The 15,937-nt window shown below is 41.2% G+C and overlaps 1 long non-coding RNA gene across 1 annotated transcript; it reads left to right on the top strand.

Annotated features, from left to right (window-relative positions):
- Positions 1 to 456: 456 nt before the first annotated feature.
- On the top strand, positions 457 to 3,909 carry LOC138906385 (uncharacterized). The gene is made up of 2 exons (XR_011413709.1): positions 457 to 1,058; positions 3,591 to 3,909. It is a non-coding gene; the product is annotated as an uncharacterized lncRNA (long non-coding RNA).
- The last annotated feature ends 12,028 nt before the right edge of the window (positions 3,910 to 15,937 follow it).

Below are 15,937 nucleotides of genomic sequence, written 5' to 3'. Positions count from 1 at the left end.
CATAAGTTTAAAAACACAAAAAATAGTTTTATAATATTTCTTCTCGTATTATATATCTTTTTATTTTATCCTTTTTTTTTATTTATTTAAGCTTATTAATATTTTATAGTGATAATATTTTGATTTTTATCATTACTTTAACATAGTTTTCTCTACCTTTTTTATAATATTTAAAAAAAATATCAAAAATATTTTTATTTTGATATATAGTTCACTTAAATAGTTTATTATTATTAACTAATATTAATTAGTATATTTTGGTAGTATTTTTATTTTATTTTTATTTTTGTTCATCGAGAAAGAATTGAATTTGGGCCAATTGAAAGCTCATTTTTGAATTTTAATGGTCTAGCAAGATAAAGGTTCATTCTTCTCATTCCATTAACCCACTCTCCACTTAAAATTCAAGAATTAATATTAGCCATCCATTCCCCTCTAACCCAATGGCCATCATCCCTTCCCACCTCCAAAAACCCTACCTAATCCCTCCAACCTAGCAGCACCTCACCCTAATCCTTAAGCTTATTGCCGCCTCCAACTTCCCCAAATCAAAGACCCTCAAAGTATAATTTTTCAACATCCAAACACACACGGTCAAAAAAAAAAACTAAAGAGAGGAAGAATGAACAAAAGGGAAACGGGAATTAGATGAAATAGAAGGAGACGGACAGAACTGTTAGGAAAAATTTTGGACAGAACACTTTTGAATAAAAATTGGGCAGAGAAGAGGGTTCTAGGATTTTGGTTTTTAATTTTCAATCCTTTCTCCTCTAATTTTCTGAGTTCTTTCACATAAAAAATGGCAAATTAATTCGGTTTCCTTGAAATTTCAAAATCAGAAAACACAAAAACACGGTAGTCCCCTTTTATTTTTTTGATTTTTGATATCAAAGTATGGAGTCTCAGCGAGTCGAGTTCGTCTCAAGCTGTTCGGGTTCATGTTTAAGGTTTCGGTCCAAGTTGCGGTTCTTGCTGCTACGTTGTAGTTATTTACTTCAGAGTTTGTCGCAAATCTGCTTGAAATTACTTTCGAAATCAACATAAGTTGGCTCGTTGAGGTTCCTTCTTCTCCCTTTATCCTTTGTTTGCAATGTTATTTTGTGCTTGAATAGTAGTTATCTGTTTCTTCACTAGTTATTTATTAGTCTCGTATTCGAATAGTTATCTGTTAGATCTTTCATTATTTATATGTTTTGCATAATTTGTTCCCTGTTGTTTGGCTCATATGAATTATCTGACTTTGGACATGGGAGGTGAAGTTAAGTAAAAAATGAGTTGGACCTTAAGATGCTTCATTATTTTATTTTACTGGCTAGGAGTATGCTTAGGCCGATCACATTTGGGTAGGCAAACTTTTAGGCCGTTTGTGTTTTAGTTTCTTTTGAGGTGAGAGGTTGTACCTTAGTTCGTTATTTTGGTCGGGAGATGCCCGAGGAGCTTGTAAATATTTTTATCCGGAAATGTCCCGAAGTAAATGTAAATGGAGGACGTGGCATCATCATTGGAGGCATAGGATAGGATAGCAAGACTTATTTTATTTTATTTCTTTATTAGGAAGGAACGACCTCGAACCTCCTTTGGTATTTATTTTCCTTTTTGTGTATTTTTTATCTCAGTCTAAATATTTTTAAAAGCCAACTTGATCGTGTACGTAACCGTACAAGTTACGGGACTCGGAGAATGCCTAACACCTTCTACTCGAGTTAAATGAACCCCCTTACCTAGAATTTCTGGTGCGGACTAATTTTTGGAGTCAAATATATTTCTAAGGAAAAATTGCTTTTAAATGGTGACTTGGCACACAGAGGTTATATGCCAAGTGGCGACTCTGAGAAAATCCCTTTGAAACACAATATTTTTATCACATTCAAATTGAAAACCTTTTTGAGCTTTAAAATCACTTTTTATCATTTTAAAGGGGTTAGTGAGGTGAAAAAGGGGGGGTGACAGGCGTATAGTTGATACCGAGTGCACAATTTCATACACGAGTGGATGCAAAAGAACACAAGATATATGTTTCAAGCTTAATAAATGCCGCACAATAAGGAATGAAATAAGTGAAATTTTTTCCTACTAGCTCTGTAGCCTCTCGAAGATAAGTACAGATGTTTCTGTACCGATCCGCAAGACTCTACCAACTCGTTCGTGACTCGTAGAACCTATGAACCTAGAGCTCTGATACCAACTTGTCATGACCCAAAATCCCACCATAGGCGTCGTGACGGCACTTAGTCTCCCTACACCTTGTTTATGTCGTTTCATTATTTGCTAGTTGTTTATGTGTTTACAGTTTTTCCTTTATGTGTTATTGCTTTATAATTGTCATCATTTGCATTACCTGATCAATTATTTCTGCAACAAGTCTCGTAGTACGCGTCGCGTACACGAACTCTTTATTGAATCACCCTTATTTTAGGAAGGGGGGCCGTTGTACGTATGGAGTGGGTGGAAAGCTTGAGCAGCCACCATCGACCATACGTTCCCCCGAATTGCCTTGTTAGTGAACCCCAAACGTAGGTTAGCCTTTAGGTAATTTTTATTTGCATCATATCATTATGACCTAGCAGGGCCCGGTGCTAGGTACCGTGTCCTTTGTAGGAAGCCTGTCCAAATTGGGTCAAATGGGCCCGCCGTCCCAAAAGGATATTCAATCAATTTACGTGCTAAATGTTGCATCTTTGATGGTAGAAAGGTCATTTGGCGGACTGATGTTTGGGAAAGAAGGGTGAAAAATGAAGCAAGAGAGAATATTGAGGGTTTTGTCACTTTTAGTTTCTTGCTCCGTTTTCTAAAAGAAAAACAACAAAAAGATTTTACACTTTCTCATCATTTTTCAAAAAACAAAAGGCAAAAAAAAATAGTTTTTCCAAGTTAGTTGCATGTTTAAATTCTCTCCTGTATCCAATCTTCCCGAGCTACGCATACCTGATTCTCATCTTTCGGGGCGAGATACGTAGGCAGCCCACATAGGGTCCGATCTTCCTAGCGAGTCTTAGGTTCTTGGCTTCGGGGGTCGTAGCCAAATCTTGCATGTCTAGCCACATTGGCCGTTTTGCAAAATAGGAATATTTTCGCAAGAGGCTTGTTATCCCATGTCTTAGAGCCCTAAGTTCACAACAAGGTGTCCTCTCAGTTTTAAGGTTCATTCCTGTTAAATTTACATGTCTAGCCACTTTTGGCCACATCGGCCATTCTTGCAAAATAGGGTCATTTTCACGAAAGTGGTTCAGCGACCCATGTCTTAGAATCTTGAGTCCATAATTAGGTGTCATATTAATTTAAGGTCCTTCCTTGTTGAATTTGCATCTCTAGACGTATTTGGCCATATCAGTCATTTCTGCAAAGTAGGATCATTTGTGCAAAGTAATCTTAGAGACAACGATTCTTGAGAGTTTAGGGGTCATATGGGCCTTTTGAGATATTTTTTCATAGCTTGGTGGTCACCCTTGTTGAGTTTTCACTTCTATCCACGTAGGTCATTTTGCAAAGATAGCCTCACTCATGCCTTGCATAGCCCAATAAGAAGCATTATGGTCTCACATAGTGCCCCGAGTCACTAACTCTATATGGTCTTATGTTTTCTCATACAGGTATAGATCCATTTACCAGAGCTCGAGCATGACAAATACCCCAGGACCATTCCAATCAGGGTCGTTGCATACCTAAGTTGCTTGAAGATACTTTTATGTTTTGAGTCTGTCATTCATGTTGTCTTTTAGTTTCTAGTCTTGTACATTAGTATCTAGTCTTTTAGGGGGTGTTGGAGTCTGTCATAGTCTAGTTGAGTTCGTCGAGTCTTTTGTTATCGTATTTCCTATTTTGTATGTGAAAACCAAAAAAAAATTATAAATGAAAAAATCCAAAAAGATTCTTATTTTTTTGTTTATTCTATCCATTACTTTTCCAGAACTACGCTTGGTCTGATTCATATGGAACATGATACGTAGGCAACCTACATAGGGTTCAATCAAATTATTTTTGAAAGAAAAAAAAAAGATGAAGTTGCGGGATGTGAAAATTGAGAGAAACTGTGGGATGTAAGAAAAGAGTGATAATCGGAAAAGGAAGAGAGGGAAGAAGGTTAAACTTGGGATGATGCCAATGTGACCTTCGTACCCTCGAAGTCATTTTAGAACCGATAACTATGACTAGGTGCATTGCACATAATGTGAGATTATCTTATGTTAAATGCCCTAACGGTAACATGATGACTTCATTTTGTTCCTCTTTATTATCTTCATTATATCAGAAGGGTGGTTGGTTTGTGGTTCTTAAACCGGTAACTCTTTCCTACAACATAAAGTCGAAAGGCAATGGCAGACGGCAATAAAGTTGAGTTGGTCGATACTAGTACCCGAAAGCAGTTGGTTGAACAGGACATTGGGTTGGTTGAAGAGGTAAGGATGTTGAGACAACACATGGCAGACATGTAATGGGCTTGGATGACTGGGAAGGCACCACCCCCGCCACCACCTATCTTCCTAGATGCTACCATTCCCCAAGCTCCGGTCATAGTGTCAAATGATCCACCATATTCTCTAAATTTTTCCGCTTATCACAGCTTTCCTAATCTCCCTAGTAGCTCCATCGTTCGTCCTTCAACTACCTTTCCCAAAAATAGCCCTCCTGATATTGTTGAGCCCCGCCAATGACAAGTCCCAGTGGGAATTCGTGCTCAGTGCTTTCAGCCTCAATATCGACCTCATGTATATCCCCGTGCTCCAGGTAGTCTTCCCCAATGCTACTTCTCTCCACAAAATCCCCAAAGTCATACCTCACCTTCCCAGTACTCTATCCACAATGCACCGCCATATGCTCCACATCCACCAGACCCGCAATGGCCTGCACCACCTCCACAAATGTATTACCCACCTTCACAAGCATATCAACCACCTACCCGCAAGAGGTTCCAACCGAGGCCGGAGTACAAAATGAAAAGGCAGCAGCAAAGAGAAAAGTCTTTCACTCCTATGGGAGAATCATATGCTAGTTTGTTCCAAAGGTTGAGGCAATTGGACATGTTGAAGCCAATTCAGATAAAAATGCCAAACCCCTTCCAAAGAATTTTGATTTTTCTCAAAGGTGCGCATATTGCTCTAATGCCCCGGGGCACAGTATAGAAAAGTGTTGGCATTAGAGCATTCCCGAAGCTTATTGATGCAGGTGACAATATCGTGCAAAATCCAGATGCAGCGGATACTAGCCAAAGTCCATTGCCTGTTTATAATGAGACGCATTTGGTGGGCCTGATTTGTGTTGAAAAGGAATATGAAAACTCTTCTTAATCCCTTGGAGAGCCACTCGCCGTGAAATATTCAGCGGTATCAATCTCGGTTCCAGAAGTTGATCTTAAAAACAAGTTGGCAAAGAGAACCCAAAAGCAATCTGCTCAGGTCAATATGATGGAGATTTGTGAAGGTCCTAGAAATGTTGATGTGCGACTCAGTGGCTAAGATGTCGAGCTTGGTAATTGGAAAGACACTCCTTTCTTGGCTAGCCAGGGAGGAATTTTGGTGGTTTATTTTGTTGTCATTTCTATTGTCCGAGTTATTTCAGGGTTGTAATCCGGATATTGTCTTGTGGCTCAAACCCTTCTTCCTCATATTTTTGCCTAGTTCGTTTAGTTGTAGTAACTCGTCTAGTGTTATCTAGGATCGTTCCAAGGTTGTAACCCATGTCTATTTTGCTTGTTCAAACCCTTTCACCGTCGGTCTAATGCAATCTCATGTTTTCTGTTATTTCTAGTCAGTTTTTGTTTAGTTCTCTTTTCCTTTTATAGTTCTTTTCATGGTGACTCTAGTGACATGACATGCACACATAATTCTCAGCTTGGTCTTGAAAGTTAGTCTAATCATGAAGCAACGAAACAAGTTTTGAAGATGACATAGACATTTGAGGAAAACAAGTAAAGATTTGGATATTTTGAGATCATTTAAAGCCCGAATTGTGTGAAACTGAGGCGGATAGTTTGGGAAGTTAAGAGGACGACGAGAATTTGTTACAAGAGAGTGCGTCCTGGACAATTTGAAGCAAGGAACTTTGAGTTCAAGTGCATCTAAAGTTATAACATAAAGCCAAGGGAGTTTGTCCCAAACTGATGGAGGGTATCCATTGTGAAGAAGAAATCACCCATCGAGAGTTCTGTACTTGACAGGGCACTAAAGAGAGATGGAAAACATATCAGTGATATCAATGCCGAAGCCGCAAAAGCAATGTTGTGTAAGATCTTTATTTTTCACCCTTAAGTTGCATGTGTTGTACTTGGCATTTTCAGTGATTGGGAAGCCCTCTTTCAGCTACCTAAACACTTTATACCCTTCGGTACCCTTTTGAGCCAGTGTTGATTTCTTTGACCTCCCCTCTTTTGGAATCAAGTTAGAATCATTTTAAAAATTAATAAAAATAAAAAAGGAAAAAAAATGTCATGTTCCCATAAGTTTTCTTTTAGAAAGTTCATTCCAAATGAAAAACTTTAAAAAAAAAAGAAGAGAAAACAAAGAGGAAAAAGAAGAAAAACAGAAAAATAGCAACAACAAAGAGTAGTCTTTTGAACTACGTTCGACCTGATTCTTGTCATCACAAGATACGTAGGCATCCTTACGGTTCGGTCGCACCAAATAAAATAATTCATAATCCCACGAAATCAAGAGTGGGCAGTTTTCTTAGAAATTCCATGTTAAAAAAAAAGGAATCAAATTATTTTGTTTTAGAAATTGGGGCAAAGTTATAAAATGAATTCCAAAAGTTATAAATAAATTAACCTTGTTGTCTTAGTTATTTTGATCCTTTATGATATCCTTTCCTTCTAACTGTCACGACCCAAAATCTAACCATGGTCGTGATGACGCCTATCGTATTACAAGGTAAGCCTATTCCCCAAAATATTACTCTTAAACCGATTATAAGAATTTAATAAAACATTTCAACATTTGAATTTCTCATAAACTAAATCAACTTTAAATATAATTTTAAAAATACGGAAACGAGTCCCAAACATCGGGGTGTCACTAAGTCATGAGCGTCTAAATCTATGAACTAAAAATGAAACTATCTAACTGTCAATACAATCCAAAAGAAGAAATGATAAAAGGAGTGACAAGGTCCTGCGGACGCTAGCAGCTACCTTGCAATCTCCACAGATAGCCAGCCTGAACTCAACGATCGCCGTGTTGTAACTCACTTGAATCTGCACATAAAGTGCAGGATGTAGCATGAGTACAACCACCTCAGCAAGTAACAGAAATAACTATGGAACTGAGCAATAGTGACGAGCTAAGTAAAACAGTCCAATTATTTATTTTTCACAATTTAAAATATAAACAGAAATAAACAGGTAAATTCCATAACTCAGCAAATGCCACAAAGAAGTTTAATAGATAAATGCAGCAACAACACAAATAAATACAACCTCACAGCAGTGCCACTCCATCACTCATCACTCAATACTCAAAACACTCTGCGCTCACTGGGTGTATGTACAAACTCCGGAGGGGCTCCCAAAGCCCAAGCGCTAAGCACGGACAACTCACGTGCCATCATATCAATACCTGGATCCGCACGGTCAACTCGCGTGCTACGCGGACAACTCACGCGCTATGGTATCAATACGTGGACCTGCACGGTCAACTCACGTGCTACGCCGACAACTCACGCGCTATGGTATTAATATCCTCACAACCAGGCCCTCGGCCTCACTCAATCATGTACCTCACTAGCCTCAGCATCACCAACAAATAAGGGAACACAGCCCACATCAAGTATCACCGCATATTAGCAAATAATAGAGACTGAGTTAAACATGTACAATAATTTTTATGACTGAGTACAAATAATGTGAGCATGAATAAAGCCTAGGCATGATCTCTAACATGAAGGCAAACAAGTTCAACAACAAATAAACACATAACCACAGATAATAGCCATTAGGCCTTACAGCCTCACGGGACGAACCAAGTCTCAATCCTTCGCGGTGCACACCCACACGCTCGTCACCTAGCGTGGGTATCACTTCCAAACAATCACGTGATATCAAATCTCCGGGTTTATATCCTCAAAGCCAAAGTTAAAACAATTACTTACCTTAACAACGTAAAGATCCTACTACGGGATGCCCTCGTATCTGGACTGGGTCTCCAAATACTCTGAATCTATTCACAATCAGTACAATACCATCAATATACGCTAATGGAATGAATTCCACAAGAAACATTATCAAATTATGCCAAAAAACCAAAACCGACCAAAACCCGACCCCCGGGCCCATGTCTCGAAATCAGCCAAAAATGGCAGAATACTAAACCTTGACCTCTCCCGAGTCTAACCATACCAAATTCATCAAAATCTGACATCATTTGGTCCTTCAAATCCTTAAATTACTCTCCAAATATTCCAAGTCCTAACCTCAAATTTTCACTAATTACCATGATTAAACAACGGAAAATCACCATATATACAAGTATTAGGGCTCAAGTAACTTACCTCAACGAAACCCCCTTGATTCCCTCTTCAAATCTCTCCCAAAAACTCCAAAACCGGATAGAAATGGTGAAGAATGCAACACAATTCGCGAAGTGTGATATATAGGATCTGCCCCAGGATTCCGCACCTGCGGACTTGCATCTGCAGTCCCAGATGCGCATATGCGAAAGTCACTTAGACGCCAAGCTTCGCACCTGCGGCTGCCCCTTCGCACCTGCGGGCTCGCAGATGCGATCCTCTCTTCCGCACCTGCGCTCAATGCCATGCCTCCATTTTGCGCATCCGCGACATGCCATCCGCACCTGCGATCATCGCACCTGTGGCTAACCATCCGCAGGTGCGGCCACACCAGTAGCCTTACACCAGCAGCTTCCAGCTGCATTTTCCAACTTCCAAACTCCCCTATACCCATCCGAAATCATCCCGAGCCCCTCGGGACCTCAACCAAAAATACCAACAAGTCATATATCAACATACCAACTTAGTCGAATCTTCGAATCACTCAAAACAACATCAAATCATCAAATTACCCTCAGATTCAAGCCTAAGAACTTCTAAATTTTCAAATTCGGCAACCGATGCCGAAACCAACCAAACCACGTCTGAAAGACCTCAAATTTTGCACACACATCACAAATGATACTACGAACCTACTTCTACTTCCGGAATTCCATTCCGACCCCGATATCAAATTTTCCACTACTGACCGAAATTGCCAAATTTTCAATTTTACCAATTCAAGCCTAATTCTACCACGGACCTCCAAATCACATTCCGGACGCACTTCTAAGTCCAAAATCACCTAACGGAGCTAACAGAACCATCAGAATTCAAATTCGAGGTCATTTACACCTAGATCCATATCTGGTCCATTTTTCTAACGTAAATTTTTAAATTATGAGACTAAGTGTCTCATTTCACTTCGATTTCCTTCCGGACCCGAACCAACTAACCCGATATGTCATAAATCAATTGAAGACATAAATTGTGTAGTAAATAGGGGAACGGGGTTATAATATTCAAAACGACTAGCCGGGTCGTTACATTCTCCCCCTCTTAAACAAACGTTCGTCCTCGAACGAATCTAACAGAAGAACATACCTGAAATCATAGCATCTGAAGCAATAGCGTCTATCATGGTTGGGAGGGCATAGAAACGGGCCTGACCACCCCTGATCTGCCTCCCCCTCTCGGGCGACCCATAGCTGACTGGGCTCCGCCCCTAGCAGGCTGAACTCTACCCCTAGCTGGCTGGGCGGGTGGTGAGGTAACTGGTGCTGTAGTCGGAGGCTGAGTACTCCGCTGCAGAGTCCCACCCAACATCCTAGAGCAATATCTCGCAATGTGACGAAAATCCCCGCACTCGAAACAACCCCTCCTCTGACGAAACTACTGCTCCTGATGCCCAAAAGAATTACCCGACGATACCTGAGCGGGCGGGGCATAATGAGAACCCTGTGCTGGCAATACTGAATGATGACTGACTCTGCTGAAACTGGCCTCCCTGAGGAGCATCATTGGAACCACCCTGACCACGAGGCCTCTTAGCCTCCCTCTCAGTCCTCTCCTGACCTCGAACCATCTAAATCTATCGACCAATGTCGACAACCTCATCAAAGGTAACCCCAGATACTCTCTCCCTGGTCATAAGCAATCGAAGCTGAAAGCCGAGGCCATCTTTAAACCTCCTAATCCTCTCTCGGTTTGTGGGAACCAACCAGACCACATGACGAGCTAACTCAGAGAACTGCATCTCCCACTGTGTAACAGACATCTCACCCCGGTGAAGCTGCTCAAACTGCCTGCGCAACTCCTCTCTGCAGGACTCAGGTACAAACTTCTCCAGAAAGAGAACAAAGAACTGTTGCCAAGTAAGGGGTACTACGCCAACAGGCCTACGCCTCTCGTAAGTCTCCCACCATCTGAGTGCAGCCCCAGAAATGTGAAAGGTAGTGAATGAGACCCCACAAGTCTCCAGAATACTAGCAGTACGGAGTATCCTCTGACACCTATCCAAGAAGTCCTGAGCGTCCTCTCTCTCTATGCCACTGAAAGGTGGCGGCTGGAGTCTCCCAAACCTCTCCAACCTATGCTGATCATCCTCAGGCATAGCAGGAACCACATAATCCTATGCAGCTACAACCGGCTGGGCTAGTGGTGCCTCCGGTGTCTGAAGTCCCTGTATAACCTACTCGAGTGTGCGAGCGATGGGAGTCTGAGTGCTTTCCCCAGCCTGAGAAGTGGCTGCGACCGTCGAAATAGAGACCGCCTGAGCAAGGCCGATACACGCTGTCAGAATCTGAGCTAGGGCCTCCTGAAGGCCTGGAATCACAATAGGCACAGGTGGTGCCTGAGCTGGTGCATCAACAACTGGAATATGGTCCTGTTCCGGGACAACTGGTTGATCTGCAAGTATTGCCCCAGCTGTTGTACGGGCTGCACCTCTGCCCCTACCACAGCCTCTACCGCGGCCTCGGCCTCTTGCGGTCCGAATTGGTGGCTGACCCTCTTGACCGGTAGCATGAGTCCTCACAATCTGTGAGAGAATAAAATAAAGATGTTTAGTTACTAGAATACACAGAACGCACAATAAGAATCCAAGAATGTGAAATTTTCCTAAAGGTTTTGCAGCCTCTCGAAGATAAGTACAGACGTCTCCGTACTGATCCGCAAGACTCTACTAAACCCGCTCATGACTCGTGAGACCTATGTAACCTAGGCTCTTATACTAACTTGTCACAACCCAAAATCTAACCATAGTCGTGATGGCGCCTATCGTATTATAAGGCAAGATTATTCCCCAAAATATTAATACTAAACCGATTATAAGAATTTAATAAAACATTTCAACATTTGAATTTCTCATAAACTAAATCAACTTTATATATAATTTTAGAAATACGGAAACGAGTCCCAAACATCGGGGTGTCACTAAGTCATAAGCGTCTAAATCTATGAACTAAGAAATAAAACTATCTAACTGTCAATACAATCCAAAAGAAGAAATGATAAAAGGAGTGACAAGGTCCTGCGGACGCTAGCAGCTACCTTGCAATCTCCACAGATAGCCGGCCTGAACTCAACGATCGCCGTGTTGTAACTCACTTGAATCTGCACATAAAGTGCAGGATGTAGCATGAGTACAACCACCTCAGCAAGTAACAGAAATAACTATAGAACTGAGCAATAGTGACGAGCTAAGTAAAACAGTCCAATTATTTATTTTTCACAATTTAAAATATAAACAGAAATAAACAGGTAAATTCCATAACTCAGCAAATGCCACAAAGAAGTTTAATAGATAAATGCAGCAACAACACAAATAAATACAACCTCACAGCAGTGCCACTCTATCACTCATCACTCGCACTCAGCACTCAATACTCAAAACACTCAACACTCTGCGCTCACTGTGGGTGTGTACAGACTCCGGAGGAGCTCCCAAAGCCCAAACGCTAAGCACGGACAACTCATGTGCCATCATATCAATACCTGGATCCGCACGGTCAACTCACGTGCTACGCGGACAACTCACGTGCTATGGTATCAATACGTGGACCCGCACGGTCAACTCACGTGCTACGCGGACAACTCACGCGCTATGGTATTAATATCCTCACAACCAGGCCCTTGGCCTCACTCAATCATGTACCTCACTAGCCTCATAATCACCAACAAATAAGGGAAAATGAACCATATCAAGTATCACCGTATATTAGCAAATAATAGAGACTGAGGTAAACAGGTACAATAATTTCTATGACAGAGTACAAATAATGTGAGCATGAATAAAGCCTAAGCATGATCTCTAACATGAAGGCAAACAAGTTCAACAACAAATAAACACATAACCACAGATAATAGCCATTAGGCCTCACATCCTCACGGGTCGGACCAAGTCTTAATCCCTCGCAGTGCACACCCACACGCTCGTCACCTAGTGTGGGTATCACTTCCAAACAATCAAAATGTCAAATCTCCGGGTTTATATCCTCAAAGCCAGAGTTAAAATCGTTACTTACCTTAACAGCGTAAAGATCCTACTCCGGGATGCCCTCTTCTCTGGACTCGATCTCCAAATGCTCTGAATCTATTTACAATCAGTACAATACCATCAATATACGCTAATGGAATGAATTACACAAGAAAAACTATCAAATTAATGCCAAAAATTCGAAACCGACCAAAAACCGACCCCTGGGCCCACATCTCGAAATCAGTCAAAATGGCAGAATAATAAACCTTGACCTCTCTCGAGTCTAACCATACCAAATTCATCAAAATCCGACATCGTTTGGTCCTTCAAATCCTTAAATTACTCTCCAAAAATCCCAAGCCCTAACCCCTCATTTTCACTAATTACCATGATTAAACAACGGAAAATCACCATATATACAAGTATTAGGTCTCAAGTAACTTACCTCAACGAAACCCCCTTGATTCCTTCTTCAAATCTCTCCCAAAAGCTCCAAAACCGGATTGAAATGGTGAAGAATGCACCACAATTCGCGAAGTGTGATATATAGGATCTGCCCCAGGGATTCCGTACCTGCGAACCCTTTCTCGCACCTGCGGACTCGCATCTGCGGTCCCAGGTGCGCATATGCGAAAGTCACTTAGACGCCAAGCTTCGCACCTGCAGCTGCTCTTTCGCACCTGCGGGCTCGCAGGTGCGATCCTCTCTTCCGCACCTGCGCTCAATGCCAGGCCTCCATTTTGCGCATCCGCGACATGCCATCCGCACCTGCGATCATCGCACCTGTGGCTAACCATCCGCAGGTACGGTCACACCAGCAGCTTCCAGCTGCATTTTCCAACTTCCAAACTCCCCGATACCCATCCGAAATCATCCCGAGCCCCTCGGGACCTCAACCAAAAATACCAACAAGTCATATATCAACATACCAACTTAGTCGAACCTTCGAATCACTCAAAACAACATCAAATCATCAAATTACCCTTGGATTCAAGCCTAAGAACTTCTAAATTTTCAAATTCGGCAACCGATGCCGAAACCAACCAAACTACATCCGAAAGACCTCAAATTTTGTACACACATCACAAATGAAACTACGAATCTACTCTAACTTCCGGAATTCCATTCCGACCCCGATATCAAATTTTCCACTGCCGACCGAAATCGCCAAATTTCCAATTTCACCAATTCAAGCCTAATTCTACCACGGACCTCCAAATCACATTCCGGACGCACTCTTAAGTCCAAAATCACCTAACGGAGCTAACGGAACCATCAGAATTCAAATCCGAGGTCATTTACATAGAGATCCATATATGGTCCACTTTTCTAACGTAAATTTTTAAATTTTAAGACTAAGTGTCTCATTTCACTCTGAGTTCCTTTCGGACCCGAACCAACTAACCCGATAAGTTATAAATCAATTGCAAGACATAAATTGTGTAGTAAATTGGGGAACGGGGTTATAATATTCAAAACGACTGGCCGGGTCGTTACACTAACGCTGTCTCCAAAAGCCACATTACAGTCCAAAAATGACCTTCCAAATAATCTTTGAGAGTGCCGAGCTAGATATGCCAGGAGCATATGATGTTTTTACCATGGTTAATGCCTTTTCATCTACAGAACCATAGGAAATAAGAAGAAAAGAACAAAACGAGAGAGTCTTATCGATGAAAACCTTCACAAGCACCATAAAGCGACAACAAGTCGAGAGAAAGAATAAAATGAGAGAGGCTTGATGGTGAAAACCCTTCAGGACACTACAAGTCAACTGAGGATCGTGAATTAGATAGGATAATTAGAGCATTGAAGCCCAGTTTCACAGCTTAGAGGTAGGGCAAGAGTGGAAGATTAGACTTGCTTGACAGATTAGGCCATTTAATCCAAAAGTGCATGCTGTATCCATTAGAGTTGGTATCCACATCTGATGAGTTTCTACTTTTTAATTTTCTTATTAGATATCATCTCTTTCCATTGTCCCTTACTCTGTTCCTCTTGCTTTGTTCACGTCCTCTTTTTGAGTCTATTTCGTCAAAACAAGTGAGAAATGACTTTAAAATTTTCTACCAACTTTCCAATTGCACAAAGCGGAGTCTGGCTAGCACACAAAAGTGGCATAATTCAAGAAAGAGTAGTATGCACATTGAGTTGGTGATAATTGACGTGCTTTGGGATTCATATGAAGTGCAAAGGTTCGGTAAATATCAATTCATGAGCACAATGCAACAGGCAAAGGGTATAGGGCTCGAATAGATCAGAGGTATTTTCTGTGGTAAGGTTTGACAGAAAAGTGGTTAGCCAATAACAAGCAGGGTCTTCCAAGTTGAATTCAAAGTTATCATGGCAAGTGTAGGAGCAATCTCCCTCAACATCAAGGCCACAAACCAACCACCATATTTTAAACTCACAAGTTTTCTTTGTTTGAAACATAAACGATGACTATGTCCAAATCAAAGCTTGGAAGCTTGAATTTTTCAGGTGTCGTGCCCAAATTTTGTCAGCACAAAGGTTGTTTGAGAAGGTTTTACCTGCTAGACATTCCCCTAGTTGAGAAGATCATACCTCCTAGGCATTCTCCCCAGTCGGAAGAGTTTTTTTGTTTTCTCTTTAAGTTCAGGAGTCCCGCCTGGAGAATAGGGTCAGTTGTTAGTTTCCTTAAGTTTTAAATCTCTAGTTTTACTTAAGTTCAGGGGTCCCGCCTGGAGAATAGGGCCAGTTTTTAGTTTCCTTAAGTTGTTAATCTTTAGCATTCCTCAAGTTCAGGGGTCCCGCCTGGAAAATAGGGTCAGTTTTAAGTTTCCTTAAGTTGTTAGTCTTTAGCTTTTCTTGAACTCAGGGGTCCCGCCTGGAGAATAGGGTCAATTTTAAGTTTAGTCAAGCCCAGTTTATAGTTTTCCTCAAGCTCAACCTCAAATCTAGGAGATTCACTTCCTAGTTTGGGTTTTTCAAATTCTATTTCTTTAGGAGGTGCACTTCCTTATTTTATGTTAAAGGTTTCACCCCTAGGAGACGTACTTCCTAGTTTGGGTCATTTAAATTCATCCCTAGGAGACGCACTTCCTAGTTTGAGTAATTTAAGTTCACCCCTAGGAGACACACTTCCTAGTCTGGCTCTTTCGGGATATACTTTTAGGAGACGCGCGTTCAAGTTTCACCCGTAGGAGACGTACTTCCTAATCTGGATCTTTCAGGTTATTCTTTTAGGAGACGCACTTCCTAGTTTGGGTCATTCAGATTTTATTTTTAGCAGACGCATTTGCTAGTGAAATTTTCTTAGTTTTACTTACAGGAGACGCACATCCTAGTCGAGTCTTTAGTTTTACTCTCATCATTGCATCAATAGCATATGTAATTTATAGTTTTGCTAACAACTCACAAATCTTCCTAGTGCAAATTGGGGCAGAAAATTTTGTTTGTTGTATTATTTTGATTGCAGGTACCCACCTGGAGAACGAGGGTCAATATTTCAAAAATCGGTTT

This window comes from Nicotiana tomentosiformis, chromosome 2 (genome assembly GCF_000390325.3).
Source record: "Nicotiana tomentosiformis chromosome 2, ASM39032v3, whole genome shotgun sequence".
Lineage (NCBI taxonomy): Eukaryota > Viridiplantae > Streptophyta > Magnoliopsida > Solanales > Solanaceae > Nicotiana > Nicotiana tomentosiformis.
The sequence above is the reverse complement of the archived record's forward strand: the minus strand, read 5'-3'. Positions and strand labels throughout refer to the sequence as shown.